This window comes from Tachysurus vachellii, chromosome 6 (assembly GCF_030014155.1).
Source record: "Tachysurus vachellii isolate PV-2020 chromosome 6, HZAU_Pvac_v1, whole genome shotgun sequence".
In the NCBI taxonomy this organism is placed as follows: domain Eukaryota; kingdom Metazoa; phylum Chordata; class Actinopteri; order Siluriformes; family Bagridae; genus Tachysurus; species Tachysurus vachellii.
In genome coordinates this window covers 15,630,545-15,649,099 of record NC_083465.1, presented here as the reverse complement: position 1 = coordinate 15,649,099, position 18,555 = coordinate 15,630,545, and positions in this window count along the sequence as shown.

Below are 18,555 nucleotides of genomic sequence, written 5' to 3'. Positions count from 1 at the left end.
CTTTTACTAAAATTGGGTGCAAATATTTGTATAGTAAAAATAGTTATTTTACAGATTTACTTGCAAAGGTTTCAGATTCTTTGTATTTATTGTTCAATCCCAATCTCTCATAAATTACCAAGTGTGCTTTACATGTGTAAAACTGACAAAGCTCACAGAGAAAAATGGGGAAAAATGAACAGTAACTCTTTTTACCAGAGCCCCAAAATTTCCACCAGTTTTGTATTGCATGTGTTCAGTAATGAACTTCTTTGTCATGACAATCTGATGTGGTGGTTCATGTGAAAGTAAACATTAGAGAAATTAGAAAGGAGTCTCATAAGTGTTTAAAGTCAAACCCATTTCTGCTTTCTGAGAAAGTGCTTGATCTAAAATTTGAATCTTCGACCACTAAAATTCTATGTTAAGGTTCGACGTCTCACACTAAAAGCCAAAAGTGTCTTGACTCTTTTTTTTTTTTATCAGACTTGCAGTGAAAAATTTTTTTATTTGTTTATACTGATTGAAAATCAGTCGATTTCCATTTTGTGAATGTAATGGAATGCTAGTGTACTGGTAAAAATGGTTAAAGAGGGAAAATGTTTAAGAGCTAAATCTTCCAGTAATACAGCTCAGTCATTCCAGTGTGTCAGCTACAGTACCACAGGCACATGCTGACTCAAGCTACTTTTATCAAGTGCCAGTATTTTTTTGTTCCAGTTCAGTGGCACGTTGTATTTGTTTTAATTTATAGCTTTGTCTTGGATTGCTTTCGCTTAAGCTGTTAATATAAAAAACTGAGTTTCACAAATTTCCCTAATCTTTTGTTTGCAACTAAAATAAAAAAGTCATTTAAATTTCACACTGTAATCCATAGAAAAAATGCAGCATCTTAATGCCAATTAAAATTTTGAAGCCAAAAAAAACATAGTTCACATTAGTGAGTTTTCTTTTTTCACAAACTAAGTTTCACTAAATACAATTTTTTATTTTCACCTGACTGGATTTTCATGATTTTCTGGTGTAAATATTAATATGAACAATTTAGGAATTATATCCAGCTTGATAAATGAGGTCCACTAACAGTATTGTTAGACACAAAGGTCTTTTTTTTTCTAAAAAAAAAAAAAAAATCAGGTTTAAAAACAAAAAGAGTTTTAAACGTGTTGCATTATTTAATATGACGATATTTACAGTTTTGAGATTTTCAGGTTTTGAAATCTGAAGTTTGTCTTGACAATCATTATAGATGTCAGTGGCTAAATAATGCCTCACTGTCTCATTTCAGGTCATCATGCATCCATTTGCAGGGATTCACAATGTGGTGATTAAGTTTTATTAATTTCAATGTCATTCTGAGCTGATGTAATTTTATGGATGAATAATGAGGACTGTACCAGACCTCAGTAGTGCATCACTACGTCCTTAGCCTGGTGCATTTGAATTTAACAGTGTTCATGTAATTCTCTTCCGTAATAAGCAGGAACGCTGCATAATTCAGCCTTAATGAGCCTTAAGTTATCCCACAACATCGATTCTGCATTCTGTTTTCTGTATTTAGAAACCTTTTTTCCAGACCAAATCTATAGTTTCTCTCAGTTTTATTTGACAGGTCTGAGGATAGAGGCAGTAAACTATATTTGCTAAATGATTTGAGACTCAGGAGTGTTTTGTTGTTAGGGAAACCAGGCTCGAGAGTTTCAGAAAGCGGCCGCTCACTTTTAGCCTTGTGTCCTTTCCTATACTGCAGAAGAGTGTGTAATGGATCAGAAGTGAGCCCAGGAGACCTGTTTCTGAATCAAACCGTTCAATACGTGCCAGCACAGGTTTCTCTGTCTCCCAGAAGCAAACAAGGCACAGAGTTAGAGGCAGACACATGATTTAAGGCACTAGCCTAGAATATAGTCATGTTGTCATTGTGCCTGAGAGTTCCTTTGCATTGGATTTCATTCAAATTAGGTCATAAGAAATGCTACAATAAGTAACACAGTTCTTCGTAGTTTCTGAGATGTATACATGTACAGTGCTTGTCTGTTTGATTCGGTGTATTTGTGTATAAGGGGTTAATGTGCTGACATGGTTTGGTCTTCCTGCAGCAGACCTTTCTTATTCTTCACTGTCCTGTTAAGGTTGACTGCCAATTAGTCTTAGACTGCTTTGCTTTGCAGCATGCAAAATAACGGAGTTACAAATGACAAAGTGCAAGTGTACACAGCAGTGCGTCTGCCCTCTTTAGGACTAATTTAAGACCCTGCTGAATTTGATTAGTGCACTGTGGATTTATAGCACCTGGGATTTTTGTGCAAGTCATTAACAGGGAAAGGCACTGAAAGAGCATGCTTTATACAATTAAGGGTGTTTTCTACACACTGCCTAGAGCTTAATCGCTTTGCCCACACCTGGGCAGAGTAATGGTTTTTACATTAAATTACAATGTCCTAAAGAGTGACTGAACAAAATTCAATTGTATTACTGTAACACTGTTGTTGCTACGGCTGAACTAAAGCAATACCCAGACCTCTGAGCTTATGGGGTGTGAACACTGGTGTATGATCTACAGTATTTCATTGTTAATAATGACTGAAAAAGCAGGTTCAAAATAAGCAGTTATTTATCTGGTTAACGTTTTAATCAGTAATCCAATCTAGGAATTCATATGAATAGTTGTCAAGGCTAGGTCTGGACAGCCAATTCTTATGACTCCATTCATGTGAAATCCAATTAAAAACACCTATAAATTACTTTTGTGTAAGTGTCAGGTGACAGCGCCTTCAACTACAGCTTGTATTCATATATTGTGTCGGTTTGGTCTTGAAAGACTTCAAGTATATCAGCACAACAAATCACGGTCGGTGAAATGAACACTTTCTTATCAGAACTGCTTTGTATAATTCTCAAAAACATCATTTAGGATGATATAGCTGTAAATTCTGACACCGGTTTATCATGGTTTGTTGCACATTCTATAGAACGATGTCGCTCTTTTTACCTTTCATTTATTGCAATTACCTCAACTGTGATAATGTGTTTTTCATGTGTGAATATGTTCATAGAATGTGTCCACGTGTAATGATCTGAAATGCACATTGGAGCTCAAGTAAAAACCTTGTGACATGTTGTGAGCTACATGTGATTATTATATTAGCTATATATGTAAATATATATGAAAAATGTTTACAGGCTTCATATGAATAGAAACAAATCACACTGAAAAATGATGTGCATTACAAGCCTGCATGTGAAAAATGTTTGAAACATACGGTATGAAGTGGCTAAAAAACATATACATTATTTATTTATTCCCTGATTATGGAATTACTCCAGTGTAAATATGTAAGTTTATGTTGTATTTAATAATACTTGCCTATTCGTAACACTGCATCATGAGTAACGCTGAAGATGATTGAATAACATTTAATTCTTCATACTCGTGCACCGATGAATGACAATAAAGCATCTTGAATCATGAATCAAGAGTCATGAGCCTGTTTATAGATATCCATAGAATATGAAAATCACAGATAAATAAGAAATAAGGAGAAATAAATATTACATGGGGTATTGTTGTTGCAGTGTTAATAAACATACAAAAGATGCTGAAAGAGAGTAGACTCAGTCTCTTATTGACATTTGCTACCGATTCTTCAGTGATGCACCGCCCTGAGCATTAGCCAGTTCATTGCGCATGTTTTCTCTAGAGAGTGTGTTCTGTTAGTGCCCTCAGGACGTCCTTGCCTGCAATGTGCCTTCTCTGCAGCTTTAATCCCAGTGATACATGTGCAACCCATAACCTGCCTCCAGTTTTGGCCGTCTGCTCACCATTATTACTGGGAACCTTTAATTGCACTTGACATCCATTTGCCGATTAAGAGTAGCATGCTCCCTATTAAAGAAGTCCTCTCTGAGAGCAGGGATGGGGCTGGATGCAGAGGGGAGCCTGGCTTTATTATTTCATTTGTCACTGTAGGTGGGGCGTTAACAAAGGACACGGGTTGCTCTTATCAGACACACGTCATGGGAGCGGCTGTGGCGGTACTGTCATAAATCTTCCACACCTACTGTACTCTCCTCATCCTCACCCACACACTGATTCACCTATAAGTGGGCACAGAGCTCTCTGAAGCCTGGATTGAGAAGTCACTCAAATTATATTTACACTATTAAAGCTAATGGTAGGTGATAGTAAATATAGCTAGTGAATGTCAAGGTATTTACTTTAGATGCTGGTGCTGTAACTAATGTTTCTTTTTAACCTTGATGTCTTGAAATCTGCCGGCACTATTCCGAAGAGGATTCATCTTAGGCACCTTATCAGATCCTACTGCATTATACTGTTTCTTTTGTGTCTTTTAATGTTCAAGGAAAGAAACCACAGATCATTCAAAATCGCAGTAGGTATATGTCATGTACAGATCAGTCCACACCAGTGCACAGAGGCAAGGGATAACAAAGTAAAAGCAGCTTGTTATCAGTATTCTCTGTGGGTGTCGGTGCTACACTATGTGTGCACACAGTGCCTTATCTGTTTAAAACGAACATATATGACTCCATAGCCAGAATTATGTCTATACCCTAATCTTTTACCCTAAAGTTAATGTATTTACATTATTTTATTCTGATTGGCCTGTAAAAAGCACAAGTACTGTATATTGTCCTTTAAAATTGATTTGCTTTGTTCTAGTCTCCTGTTGTAATGCTTTTTATACTACTACTACTACTACTACTACTACTACTACTACTAATAATAATAATAATAATAATAATAATAATAATAATAAAACACTCACAGCCATATATGTGTCTTTCCCAAACTGGCACCTTAAATGCAGAAGAATAGAATTGTCAAGAATGTCTTTGTATGCTGTAGCATTACAATTTCCCTTCACTGGATATACAGAGCCCAAACTTGTGACAATACCCATGTGCTCAAACCTTTTTATACTACTACTACTACTACTACTACTACTACTACTACTACTAATAATAATAATAATAATAATAATAATAATAATAATAATAATAATAATAATAATGGGACACCCAACACTCACTGCCATATATGTGTCTTTCCCAAACTGGCACCTTAAATGCAGAAGAATAGAATTGTCAAGAATGTCTTTGCATGCTGTAGCATTACAATTTCCCTTCACTGGATATACAGAGCCCAAACTTGTGACAATACCCATGTGCTCAAACCGAGGTCCATAAGGACATGGTGTGCCAGTGTTGAACTTGAAGAACTCGAGTGTCCTGCCATAGCCCTGACCTCAACCCCACTGAGCACCTCTGGGATGAACTAAAACACTGACTACATTTCATGCCTCTTCTCCCAACATCACTGCCTGACCTCACTGATGTTCTTGTGGCTGAATGAGCACACATCACCACAGCCACGCTTCAATATCTAGTGTATAGTTTTCCCAAATGAGTGAAGGTTATTAGAATAGCAAAGAGGGTCTAGCCGTTAAAACGGGATGATTTAACAGGCACATGGGTGTGACAGGTCAGGTGTGCACATGTTTTTGGCCATATAGTGTGGTTATAGTGTTACCTCCAGTATCGGATATTTCTTATTTTTCATTGGAAAAATAATTTTTGTGTGTTTGGCTTAAAGTTGACAATATGTTATTAATTACATTTACCTTCTGTAGGCACAAGCAAGTAAGCAAATATAGAAAAAGCAATCCAAACTAATAAAGGGTGTAATTTTACAATAACTGCATTACACCAGGGAAATCAAATAAGAAATTCATATGAATAGACACAAATATATGGATTTATCTACAGTCTTGAAATTTCTCTTGAAAGCAGAGTAATCTGGCAGTTTTTATTACGGATTTACTGTTCCAATGGGAGACGCTGCATTACACACAAGGCAAGACGTAAAAGATGGCGCCAGTTTCTTTTCAAAGTGCTTCTTGTTGAGAATGAAATACTACTTACTGTCTTGTGGATATTAAAAATGAAATATAGAGGAATTTCCTGAACAGTTTTGGCCAGTACTGATCTGTTCTTGATTAGGAAAGAATAGCTCAGAGGCTTTCCTGTTACTTTAATAGAGCAACATCTGAACAATTGTCACATGGAGAGCGGACGTGTATTTTAGCCACGTACTTAACTTCATTCTGTACAAGTAATTTTCTGAATGTCATCAGAATCTGTAATCTGGTGATATAATTGAGACTGTAACCTGTTATTTTAGCAGATTAGATTCCATTTGTAGATGATTTTCACTCACTATTTTATAAAACAGACCATATACAATTTATGGATATAAAGGCATTTGTAAAGAAAAAAAAAAAAAGACAAAAACAATATAACAATGAACAATGAACACGAATCTTCATTTATTTTTTATTTCCCTATTTGGTGCTTAAATGATGCTTTTGGAAAGAACTGTCTAACATGTCAGTCCACAATCTCCCAAAGCTGGTTTGAGATGAGGTGACTGTCAAAGCCATAGCATATGATTTACACCATCTTCATACTTCCTGAATGGGGAAAGGATCATCCTGAGATGGACCACTCCTAACAGGATAGAAATGTTTCCTTACAGGATAAAGCTTATCATCTAGAATCATTTTGTATTGATTTGCTTTGGATCATTGTCCTGTTGCATGGCCCAGTTGCAACAATTGCCTTTCTGAGGTCATGGCTGATGTTTATTCTGTGCATGATGTAGACAGACACCTGAGTGCTGCCAAATGTTCTACTTTTATAGAAATAGTCACACTTCTTGATGATATTAGTAATCTTGTGTTCTTGTGCATTTATTTTTAACATCTAAATGGTGTGGAATTAAGAAGGCTGTACTTATTTTTTCCTGCCTGTTTCCTGAATGCTGGTTTATTTTGGGAGAAATGACAGTGAATATAAATGTGTTTTTGTTGTCACCTGAGGTTATGCGTTTGTTTATAGAAGTTGGCGAGGACCAACGAAAGGCTAATTTGAAAAAGACAGAACTGAAGGAGGGTGTACTTTCTTTTACCCATGGCTGTATAACTGTCATTACTTACTGTTTGTATTTATCTAGCCCAGGGGTCTTTGTGGGGTCCAAATATCTTAATGTAGCCCATAGACAGATTTTAACTGTCCTGTAGCTTCTCTTTAAGAATGTTGCAGTTTTTCATTTCACCTGATGGTGGCAGAAGACTGTGTAAACACAGTCAGCTAACATGCAAGCGTAAATTTATTCATACAATGCTCTTTAATCATGGTTACAGGCAAAAATCACAGGTATTAAATTGTGCAGTTTCAAGAGCTGTAAACCATTAAACATGGAAAACCTTTTCTGAAGTCTTGACTTAACATTAAAGTCACTGACAGGTGAAGTGAATAACATTTATGATCTAGTGACAGTGGCACCTGTCAAGGGGTGGGATATATTAGTCAGCAAGTGAACAGTCAATTCTTCGTGTTGGAGGAAGGGAAAATGGGCAATAATAAAGACCTGAGTGACTTTGACAGGTGACAAACTGAGATGTTTAGACAACTGTGTCAGAGTTTCTCCAAAACAGCAGGTCTTGTGGGGTGTTCCTTTAATGCAGTGAATAGTACCTACAAAAGTTACAGCGTCATACGCACCCAAGGCTCATTGCTGCATGTTGGAATCATAGGCTCGCTTATTTGGTTCGATTACACAGAAGAGCACCATGAAGTAATGAAAAGTGTGTGGTAAGATGCAGTGTGATGATCTGGGCAATGTTCTGCTGGGAAACCTTGTGTCCTGGCATTCATGATCCTGGATATTAATGTACCACCTACCTAAAAATTGTACACCTCTCCATATCAACAGTATTCCCTAATGACAGTGGCCTCTTTAAGCAAAGTAAATGTTTCTGCCACATTGCAAAAAAAATGTTCAGGAATGTTTTGAGGAACATGATAATGGGTTCAGGGTGTTGACTTGGCATCTAAATTCCCCAGATCGCAGTCTGATCAAGAATGTGTGGGATGTGCTGTACAAACAAGCACAATTCATCAAGGCCCCACCTTACACCTTAGAGAGCTTAAAGGATCTGCTGCAGATCTGATAATGTTTAATTATCTAATATATAATTGAATGAATGAGATGGTGTACAGGGGTTCTTGTACTTTAACACAAGTAATCAGTTTGAAAATAAATGATGTATAGATTATATTTTCGATCATGGTTTGGGATGTTAAACCTTATATTTTCCTACATGTTTCGTTGAGTTTAGGATATTTGGTTTTCCAGATATTTAGATTGCATTTTTTAAAAGATAATACCCTTTAATTATTGTTCTTGTTATTGTTGTTAATCAATTATACAATATGCAAATTATTTTCAATACACAAATGCAATTATTTGCACTTTCACTTAAAAGCAAATGCTACTTCTGGGGACGAATATGAATACTAGTTCATAATGATTTGCACATGTAGCAAATGTAGCATGTCCTGTAATTGTAACGTCAAGTTAAATCTTATTTTTATCAAGTGAAGGTCATCGAAATGACTAGCATGTAATTAACATTAGAAGGTTTCCCTGGAATGTGATATACAGTACATTCAATTAGATATATATTTATACATTTACAAGCTTGTTTTTCTTTTTGGCTTATTCCTGCAGAGACAACAAAGATATACCAAGTACTTGACTATGCACTAGCAGAAACACAAGGAGGTCAATAATCACTTGCGATATGCACAGGCTTCTCTCACAACTTGCTGTTTTACATTCTCAGTATGGACCACCAGCATCCCAGCCTTTTCTACTGCATTGTACTGTGCACATTAATCCATCGAGTGGAGAGTTCTTGTGGGTTGCAGAAGCTACTCTGTCCTCCACTCTCTTTTGCAGAGGTTCAATGGCAGAAAATCCATAGCCTTTCTAAGAGGAGGAATTCCATTAGATAATAGATATGGAATCCATCTCGATTCTCCACCTTATCTTCTCTGAGGGTGAGAAATCAATACATGAGCTTCAGCTGAACCGCCAACAACAACAATAAATTGATGGCCAAGTGAGAGAGAGGTAGTTGGGGGAACTGCCATAATGGACACAATGATACATGCCTCATAGAAAGTGGTCATAAATTAGGGTGTGTTAATTGTGCATTCAGTCTTCCTAATGGTAAAGCAAAAGTGACTAAGAACTGCTAGAGAAATGTGTAATAATAAAGAGAAACAAATACGGATATAAGGGTAAATTATTTTTGATGAGGAACTATGTACTCTGCAGCATAGAAGCAGACATTTCCTCTCTTTCTCTGTAGTTGCAAAAGTGTGTGTGTGCGTGTGTGTGTGTGTGTGTGTGTGTGTGTGTGTGTGTGTGTGTGTGTGTGTGTGCGTGTGTGTGTGGTAGGCTGGGTTTTCAGAGTGTTGCGGTTTCCTGTTGGAACTCTGGGACTGCCAGGTGTGCTGTTTGCTGTGGCTGTTACCATGCAACACATTCCTAACAGAGCCAAGAGCACTGAGCGGATGGAACGAAATGATGCCCTTTACAGAGTTTTCTAATGTCCTATATCAGTCCAGTTTTATACAGAGCCAAAACCAATAAACTGATTTTACAGCAGAATTTTTTTTTTGGAATATATTGATTATAAAACACATCTAAAAAAAAAGTATGACACACCTGATTGGGCAATTTTCTTTTACTATTTTTGACTTTTTTTTATACTAAATGTCACTTTTGGGACTTCTTGGGAAATCTCTGCATGAGTAATTATTTAACAAAAACTATTTCCATTTTTTAATTGGAAACAATTCATAATTTATATATAGGCTTCACCTTCTTTGTTTTTTTACAACCCAATCTAATAACCATTGTTGACAATGCCTCCCATACTCTTCAGTAGGTACTTGTCAGTGTAAAAAGTACCTCCAGTAAAAGCTATTCCAACAACAGTGTAACAGAGAGCGCTACAGGAAGCCGTTTATATAAACGGTTATCAGAATGAATGACTTGATTCTTTGAGTGTAATCTCGACTATATGCCATAGTGAATCTTGGACTGCCTGGCAATATACTGAAGATTTGTTTCTTTAAGTACTGAACCTGTCTGTCTGTCTGTATTACTATTTCTCTGAAAAAGGTTTAAATGGATCTTTAAGACTTTAAGCATAGCAAAGCTATACATAAAGAAGATTATTATTGAGAAGGCTTCTATTTAAAATTCTCTCTAATATGGCATCACTCTGTTTTAGGGTTCTGTATTGAACATTTAAGGGTTCCAGGTCAAAGAACTCTTAATGATATTAAATGAGTTAGTATTTAACTGTTGTTAAAGTGTCTAGTGAAAACTTCAAGTTAAAGTCTTTAGCTCAAGATGTGTTTTATATTGCAAACAAATTCACTCCGATAGGTGTTTCTTCCCCAATCTCTTGCCACAAATTCGAGAATGTCTTTGTATGATGTTGTATTACAAGGCCTAAGAGGCCTGAACCTTTTCCATCATGACACTGTCCACGTGCACAAAGCAAGCTCCATTAAGACATGGTGTGCAAGGATGTATGGAAGAATTCGAGTGACCTCAACCCCACTGCACCCCAGGTCTCACTGCCTTACATCAGCGCCTGACCTCACTAATGCTCTTGTGGCTGAACATGTAAATCCCCACAGCCACACTCCAAAATCTAGTGTAAAGCCTTCCCAGAAGATTGGAGGTTATTATAACAGCAAAGGGGAAACTAAATCTGGAACAGAATGTTCAAAAATCACATAAGGCCACGATTGTTCTGGTGTAACACACCTTTGGTCATATAGTGTATGTTCCAACCTTTGTACCGTACTATATTGTATATTACACCAGATAAGGGATCTTGGGTAGTTCCACAGGAATTCAGAGGCAGACATGCTTTGATAGCATTTGCTCTTTAATGAAACTAATTTCATTTATTTCTAGAATAGCAGAATCATTCCAGACTTAACATTACACCACTAGACAAATTTCCAACAAAACCATTGTCTATTCAAAATGAAAGTTGTGGTGTTAATGTCACTTCATTATTGAATTAGGTTATGTTTGAATAGAAGTAAAGGGAAATGAAATAATGTGGTTTGCCACATGTACTCCTCACACCAGCTGTGTCACTGGGTCATTGTGTTTGACCTAAAAGCTTAACCTGTGTTAGTGGTAAAGATTTGCACATTTAAAACATATGATGGAATATGATGGAAATTATGGTGGAATTTAACAATAACAAAAAAAAAAACCAACTATATCTTCTGTTAACAAAATGGAGGGATTGTGGAAAATAGTTAAGTTAAGTACATAAAATCACATTGTGGTGTGTTACATTCTTGTGACTCATAAAAGGAAGTTAAAGCAGAACCAGAAAGACTTCATATTACAAAAATATTTCCTCAAATTTCCTCAATCGTTTCTGACATGCAGTCCTTGAGGATGTTATTGAAGTTTGCACTGGATAGTGTTTATGATCCAGTTAAAATATAGATAGAATCTGCGATTGTTTGGTAGACATAATGTCAGGTACATTTTTATACTTAGATCTAGGATTGTACACGACTGGCCTACAGTAGCTGCTTAACTTATGAAACACAGGATGAGCTTTATATGGATGCTGACCTCTCGGCACAAAAGGAAGCTTATTTCTTCTGGGTATACAAAAGCCTAATGTAAGCCAATAATTGTAAGTAAAACCATGAAGAGGGCGCTTTAAGGTGAGAGATTAAGGTACTAGTGTTGCAACCCATTACCAGAAAAAAAAGCATGTAATAGACCTGCTTATCCACTGTAATAAAATAGCCCTGTTTCAAGTTTTGACACATTTTTGTGTTATAGTCACTTTCTTTCAAGCACCTGGCTATGCTTTATAAAAGTTATACAGTGCATAAAAACTTTACTAGAAGGCCAGACTTGTCATTAAAAAAAAGATTTTAAAGGCATTTGCTCTGAGTAAAACCACATACTGATAGCTGTTTACTTACAGTACACTGCATGCTTAGTATTAACTATGAAACAATATTTTCTGGCATGCATTGTAGAGCGAGAAATCTCTGCAACCCGAATCTAATAAACATCTTTAATTCAATTCATGCCGTGCACTCAGTGCTATAACATGCTCCACCCAACACACTGGCATGACTGGAAGGCTTTTGATTAATTACGTCACTGGAGTCTTGCGGAGAATCGTATCGATTGCTGAACCAATGCTACTTTCTCTGTGTCAGAAGAGATTGTTGTTCTCCATTCATGCTCATGTTTTCTCCACTGTGAAGTTTTTTTCAGCATGACAATTCCAGAGTGTGCATGGAGCTCTTCTAAACATCATTCCTATTTTTGATATGACATTTTAATGCTTTAGGCCAGGGCTCAAAGCACTCTCATTTATAGCCAGTGACATAATGAGCAGCAAACAAAGACTGCATGTGTTGCGTATACAGCCACATGCCAAAGCAGGGAGCATAAAGCAGAGACCATATGTGACAGACACAGCCAAATGTTAACAGAATTGGCTAGTAGAGCTTTGTTCTTGTGATTTGTGATTCACAACAGATTCGCATTAACTTATTTATTCATTTGTAACGTTTTTAAGATGAGCTTTCGGTAGAATCATGCAATGCTTGACAGCTAAGCAGCTGTATCACTCACCAAATAATTAAGCTGTTAAACATTGTGGTAATGTGAAGCATAATTTAGTGTAGTCTACGCTTACCTGGAACCTGGCCAGTATTTATTTTGCTGTCTTTAATCAGTGATCCTTTTAACTGGTAACAAATGTGTCTGGGAGTTTGTCTGGCACAGGATGTAACAAGTGCAAATTTTTGCTTATTATTAATGCAGCAATGTACAAATTGAATGCATAAACATATGCTCATATGAGTTGTTAGTTAGTTATCTAACTAAAACAATCAGATGGTATATGATTGCCTATCGGACGCCTGTTGTAACATGCAGGCTGTGAATAAATTTCATTTGAGATTTACATGATACTTAGTCTGCCCAGACAGAGGGGTTCAAATCAGAGTCATGTCTACAGGAGCAGGTTAGAAAGCTCAATACACACAGACACACTGTAAATAGGATAAATATAGGAACTAGAAATACTGCTCACTTATACTTATTAAATACAAAAGACTTTGGAAAGGACAAAAATGGGGCGTATCCTAAATACTCCTAATGACTCCTCACCTACTTATGGTAGTGCACAGAGACACCTTAGTGCTTATAAACTGAATGAGTCTGATACAAATGCATAAAACTTGCCTGACAAATGCATGACCGCTCAGGAACGCTGAGGTGTGTATAGGCTGCTACTTGCTTTTAAGTGAGTGTTAATGCATTAGTTAATGCACCTTGGTATCTGTTGCTCGGGCTCAAGGATGTTTTCGTCCCTTAAACAGAGAGTAGTTGTTCAGAGAGTCTACTGTTTCTTATTAAACTCCATTTATCCCTTTTAGATTGTATCTATTTCATTTCATTTGATATATGTATAGAATAAATGACCAAGACAATAGTTTGCAGTCACAATTTTTTTTTAAATGAACATTGAAGTATTGCTGCTATTTTTCAAAGCACAGCAAATGTTCAGTACGTATTGTAAAGTATTCCGTACCTGTAGAGCAAGCAAAAGCTAAGGTGGAAATACGAAGGTATGTATTTATGAAGTAAGAGGTTAAATCTGACGTTTGAGAACCTATACTGTATTGATAATATATATATATGTATAAACCAACAATGTTAACAGATGAAACCAGAACATAATATCCACAACCTTTAATTCCCTTGAAATACATTTATTATATAGAGTATATATATATATATATCATCACTTTTAAGCTTTAACCTGTACCATGAGGGAGGCTGGGTGATGCTCAGCCAGTAGATGTCAGTCTTCTCTGTAGTATAAATGCCTTTTCCCAGATGCCATCGCCCTGGAGGGCTGTGGAAAGGCCCAAGGTTAAACACTTGATGTCAGGAGATTATTTAAGTGTGAGATACAAGTCTCTAAGTGAGCCATTAGCATGGATTGGACACAAGCAATGGAGTTCATTACAAAGTTATTAAGTACATGTTACACTTGAGGCACGCTTTTCAATTACAGCATATTATTTAAGTAATATGGAAATCCAGCTACATATTTCTAGCACTCTAGTATGATGTGATCATTAAATAATAACAGCATATTTGGTACCCTAAAAAATAACAGCAGTTTCCTACAACAAGGAGAGCTGATAAGTTCACTTGCTTAGATAAGCATACAATTTAAATACAGAATAAGAAAACATTAAAATGTTGAAAGTGTCACAGAGGTGACTTTTTGTTCAGCAGTAATAAAGAAATACATCGCAAACATATGTATTTATGGCTGACCAGGAAATCAAATTAAGATTGAATCATCCATTCAGACATCAGTATCCGCTGTCTGTGCCTTTATAGCACTTATCTTCTATGATGACGTAAGACCTTGGAGAATCTCCTTCTTTCATGCTGCGCTGAGCAAAGATGGGGAGACCACCCTTACTGGCAACAGAGTGTGAGTTAATTTCATCCCACACAATAACACAATCTCACAGTCTATTGTGCACCCCCTCTTCCCAGTTTGTGTTGGCGAGAGGCATTAGCATCGCTGTCATTGAATCATCAGAGCCTGAGAGCCACCACTCCTTTGAAGGATTAACTTCATTAGCATGTTTTCATGCCACTTGTCTACTAATTGGCCAGTTGAAGCGTCCACTTGTTGTGCTGGTGAAACATGCCTAGACACCTGAAATTAAGCTGTACCTTATGTTTTTGAAGGTCTGCTCATGAGTGGACTTTTTCTACTATATTTACATTAAAGTATTTCTCAGCTCAGTGACTGCAATCAATGACATGTTTTAATTATTATCTCTGATGTGCTGCACTCAACTCTTGATGTTCCATGTTCATAGATAAGTTTCACTAAAGAAAAAAAGAAAAGAAGTTCACTTCTATGACCCTACCGATAGAGACAACTAGCTACACACACACACACACACACACACACACATATATATATATATATATTTCTGCTTAGCCACACGATGTCACGCATGGCGAGGTATTCCTCAGTCTCAACCTGCTGCCTCATATGCCAGTGCTCCAGTAATATGATCCACCTCCAAAAGCTTTGAGAAAATGCTGGTCATTCTCAGACAAGAGCTTTATTTATTTCTTAGGGAAGTGATTCAGTGCCTGAGCACTGCACCAAGCTCTCAGTTACACCAAATAAGAGTATGCATGAATATTCTATATATGAATAGCGGTTATTGGTAACAATAGGCGCGTGTGGAAAAGTTATCTAAGGTTTTGTGTTCCGCTAGGTTGATCTGCTAGATGTACATCTGATATTTTATAGTCACAAGACTGCAGTAATGATTATTCAGCTTAGCTATTGATAAGGGAACCCTCCAGTAAGTCTCGTTTGTATTTAAAATGGGTTTCTGAGAAAAGAGTAGCTTGTTTCTTGTTATGATTCATTTCACATACACAATAGATAATTATTGAAAATCTATGTCTAAAACAGACCGTTTGGGAATTATGCTCACAGTAAACAGCTACATGCTCAAATTAAAATTAGACAAATTAGTAGAATCTCTGGCTTCAAAGGTTATATATATATATATATATATATATATATATATATATATATATATATATATATATATATATATATATATATATATATATATATATATATGTATATATGTGTGTGTGTGTGTGTGTGTGTGTGTGTTTGTGTGTGTGTACAGTAGATAGATAGATAGATAGATAGATAGATAGATAGATAGATAGATAGATAGATAGATAGATAGATAGATAGATAGATAGAGCTACATAGATAGAGTAGCTAGGTGTGTATAATATGTATAATATATGTATATAATATGTAGCTAGATAGATAGAGCTACATATTGTTTTGTACAAGAACTGTGTATTAGAAGTATTAGACTACTTCAGGTGCTTTAATCTTTCAATATGCATGTTTCTCACATACAAAGGTTGATTGTGATCATAACCTGGGGTTGCCATTCTTTGCATCTTGACATTTAGATGAAATGTTATATAATACATTAAATCCAAGACATGTATAACTTGCAGCTCTCAGCTACTGCTTATATTTGACATATAATAAATATAAATATATTATATAAATGCCTACATGTATACATGGTGTGATGCTACCATTGAGTAGGATACACAAAATACTGATTGTGAATCATTGCTAATGAGTCACAACATTGAAGGTATCTACGCTGAACTTAAGCTACTCTTTGTTAAGGAATAGGAGTGCAAATAAACAACTCCACCTTTAGTTCTTCATTAGGAAGTTCAAAATAAATCTTAACTCACTCTCTGTCTGTTTAGTCCCCATTGCAACCCCCCTGCCCTCCTTCGTGCATGGCCTGAGGGAGCAGTTAGCACTCTCAATGCTCTTGCTCTATTGTGAGCACACATTGATTGCCTCTACCCTCTCCAAAGCCAGCCGAGCCAGTCAGCATGGGGTATAGGCTGTCTGCTTTATTTACCACCCCTCACATTTTTCAATGAAATAAAAGAGGCAGAGAGAGAGAGAGATAGAAAGAGAGGTAGAGAGAGAGACTTTAAGAGAGTTCTTCCTCTACTCTTCTGCAAACAGTTGGTCAAATGCATCTCTCGTTGTCTTACTCCTGCCTCTGCTTTCAGTGGCTCTGCTCCAAAGAGGATCAATAGTGTACTTAAACAGATTTCTCTTGTGTCTTGTTGTCAAATACATTGCGCACCTCTGCCTTTCTGCGGTCCTTAATCTCAGGAATCTCAACATCTCACCATCATGTCCTATATCTGCATTTCCCACCTTGTTTATTAAACATTTTCTTAATAACTTTTTTCTCTTACCATGTTAATGGTAGTTTGCAGCATAGCCCATTTTTCCTCTGAGGAGGTCCACGAGAGCGATAGTATACTGTGTAAAGCAAATAGGAGCTGTAAATAATCTGTGAAAGCTCAGCCTGTGTGTGAAAGCTTATGTCAGCAGAACTGAAACTCTCTCTCCATCATGTAGCATTGAAGGCCCAACAGCATCAATCATTTCCCCTGTGATTGTCAGGGAATTAGCTGAGCTGAGGTTCACCATGGCAGTCGAGTTCACTACACCTCAGCCTGAAAGTCATGTTAGCATGGAATAGACTTTGTGCAATGATTTTTTTTTTTAATATCAGATGGCAATATGAGGAAAAATACAGCAGCTTTGGCTGGCATCAGACAGTTAGAGTTCATAAAAGCAATATTTAAAACGAATAAGCAATAATGCGTGCTAACACTTCGAGATACGTGATAGCTGAAGCATCCTTTTGCTAATGCAAAATATTCCGTAATAACACCTCACAGCTGCGTGTATGTATAAAATTATACAGCAATTCAGTCAAGCTGAAGTCACTCCACCTATAGTCCATCCATCTTCTTGGCAGCCATCTGGCCATATTGTTTCAGAATGCAAGAGTTGAGGGCCTACCCATCATCACCAGGGGTTCATACAACAACTGGCTTTGAACTAAAGTGGCTGTTCATTGACTGCCTGTTTTTTTCCACCCCAGACGTGATGAACCCATGCAACTTTGAGCGACATCACAAAAACATGATTAATGGTCCATAACACAGGATATTATAAGCAGTCTGAAACCTATATGACAATAGATGCTGGGTGACTTGCAATAACTAAGCCTTGCTTTGATACTGATGTTTCATCTATAAGTCCATCTTTGGAAAATGTCTAACACCAGCATACATCTGCAAAAAAAAAAAAAATAAAAATCCAGATGTCTGCAAATTCAGCATCTGTTAAAGTACTTTCAGTCTCCCCTTAGGGGATTAAAAAAACACATTCCAGAAATTTGAACCAATTTTTCGAATATACTAATTTGATTGCCCAATCAAAAGTAGAAGAGTGTAATTAAATCATGTGAGGAAAACATGCCCGATCTGATAAAGATGTGACATCTGACATTGCCCGTGCTACCTCTCTTGTCATTTGGACCATCACCATATCAGAACAGGACAGAAATAAAAATGAATGAGTGCCTGAAACCAGTGATGTCATCTGCCAGATTTATCCCTGCCAACTTAGATAACTGCACAGGAGCTAGTGTCCTTGAGACAGAGTGCTCACAGAATAAGCCCAATGCATTAGTGTCAAAGCCTCGCAGTGGAAAAGCTAAGGACACTGTTCAAAAGACACAGCTAATGTTTCTCTGGAAAGCACCGGGGCAACATAGTGAATAAGGAAGCTTAGAAAGATAACACCAAGGATGCTAAAGCCCTGGAAATGATCAATTTGATGTAACCTCAATTGACTAGAATGAACGTTTAAGCTAACACAAGACTCATTTGGAATCAGTTGCTCATTCATGTCATCATTTGCATAATGCATCCAAGAGGACCTTCTTTTCCACCAATAAGAGTTAATGGAAATTTCAGTCAGTGTTTGGACAGACTCAATCTGAACGAGTGCATGTCATGTTGCACTCGTTGAGATTTGGACCTGCTTCCTTTATAACCCCATGGGGGGGGGGGGTACTTGAGCCTCGGGGGTTTCATGAAATAGATAGATAGATAGATAGATAGATAGATAGATAGATAGATAGGTCGGA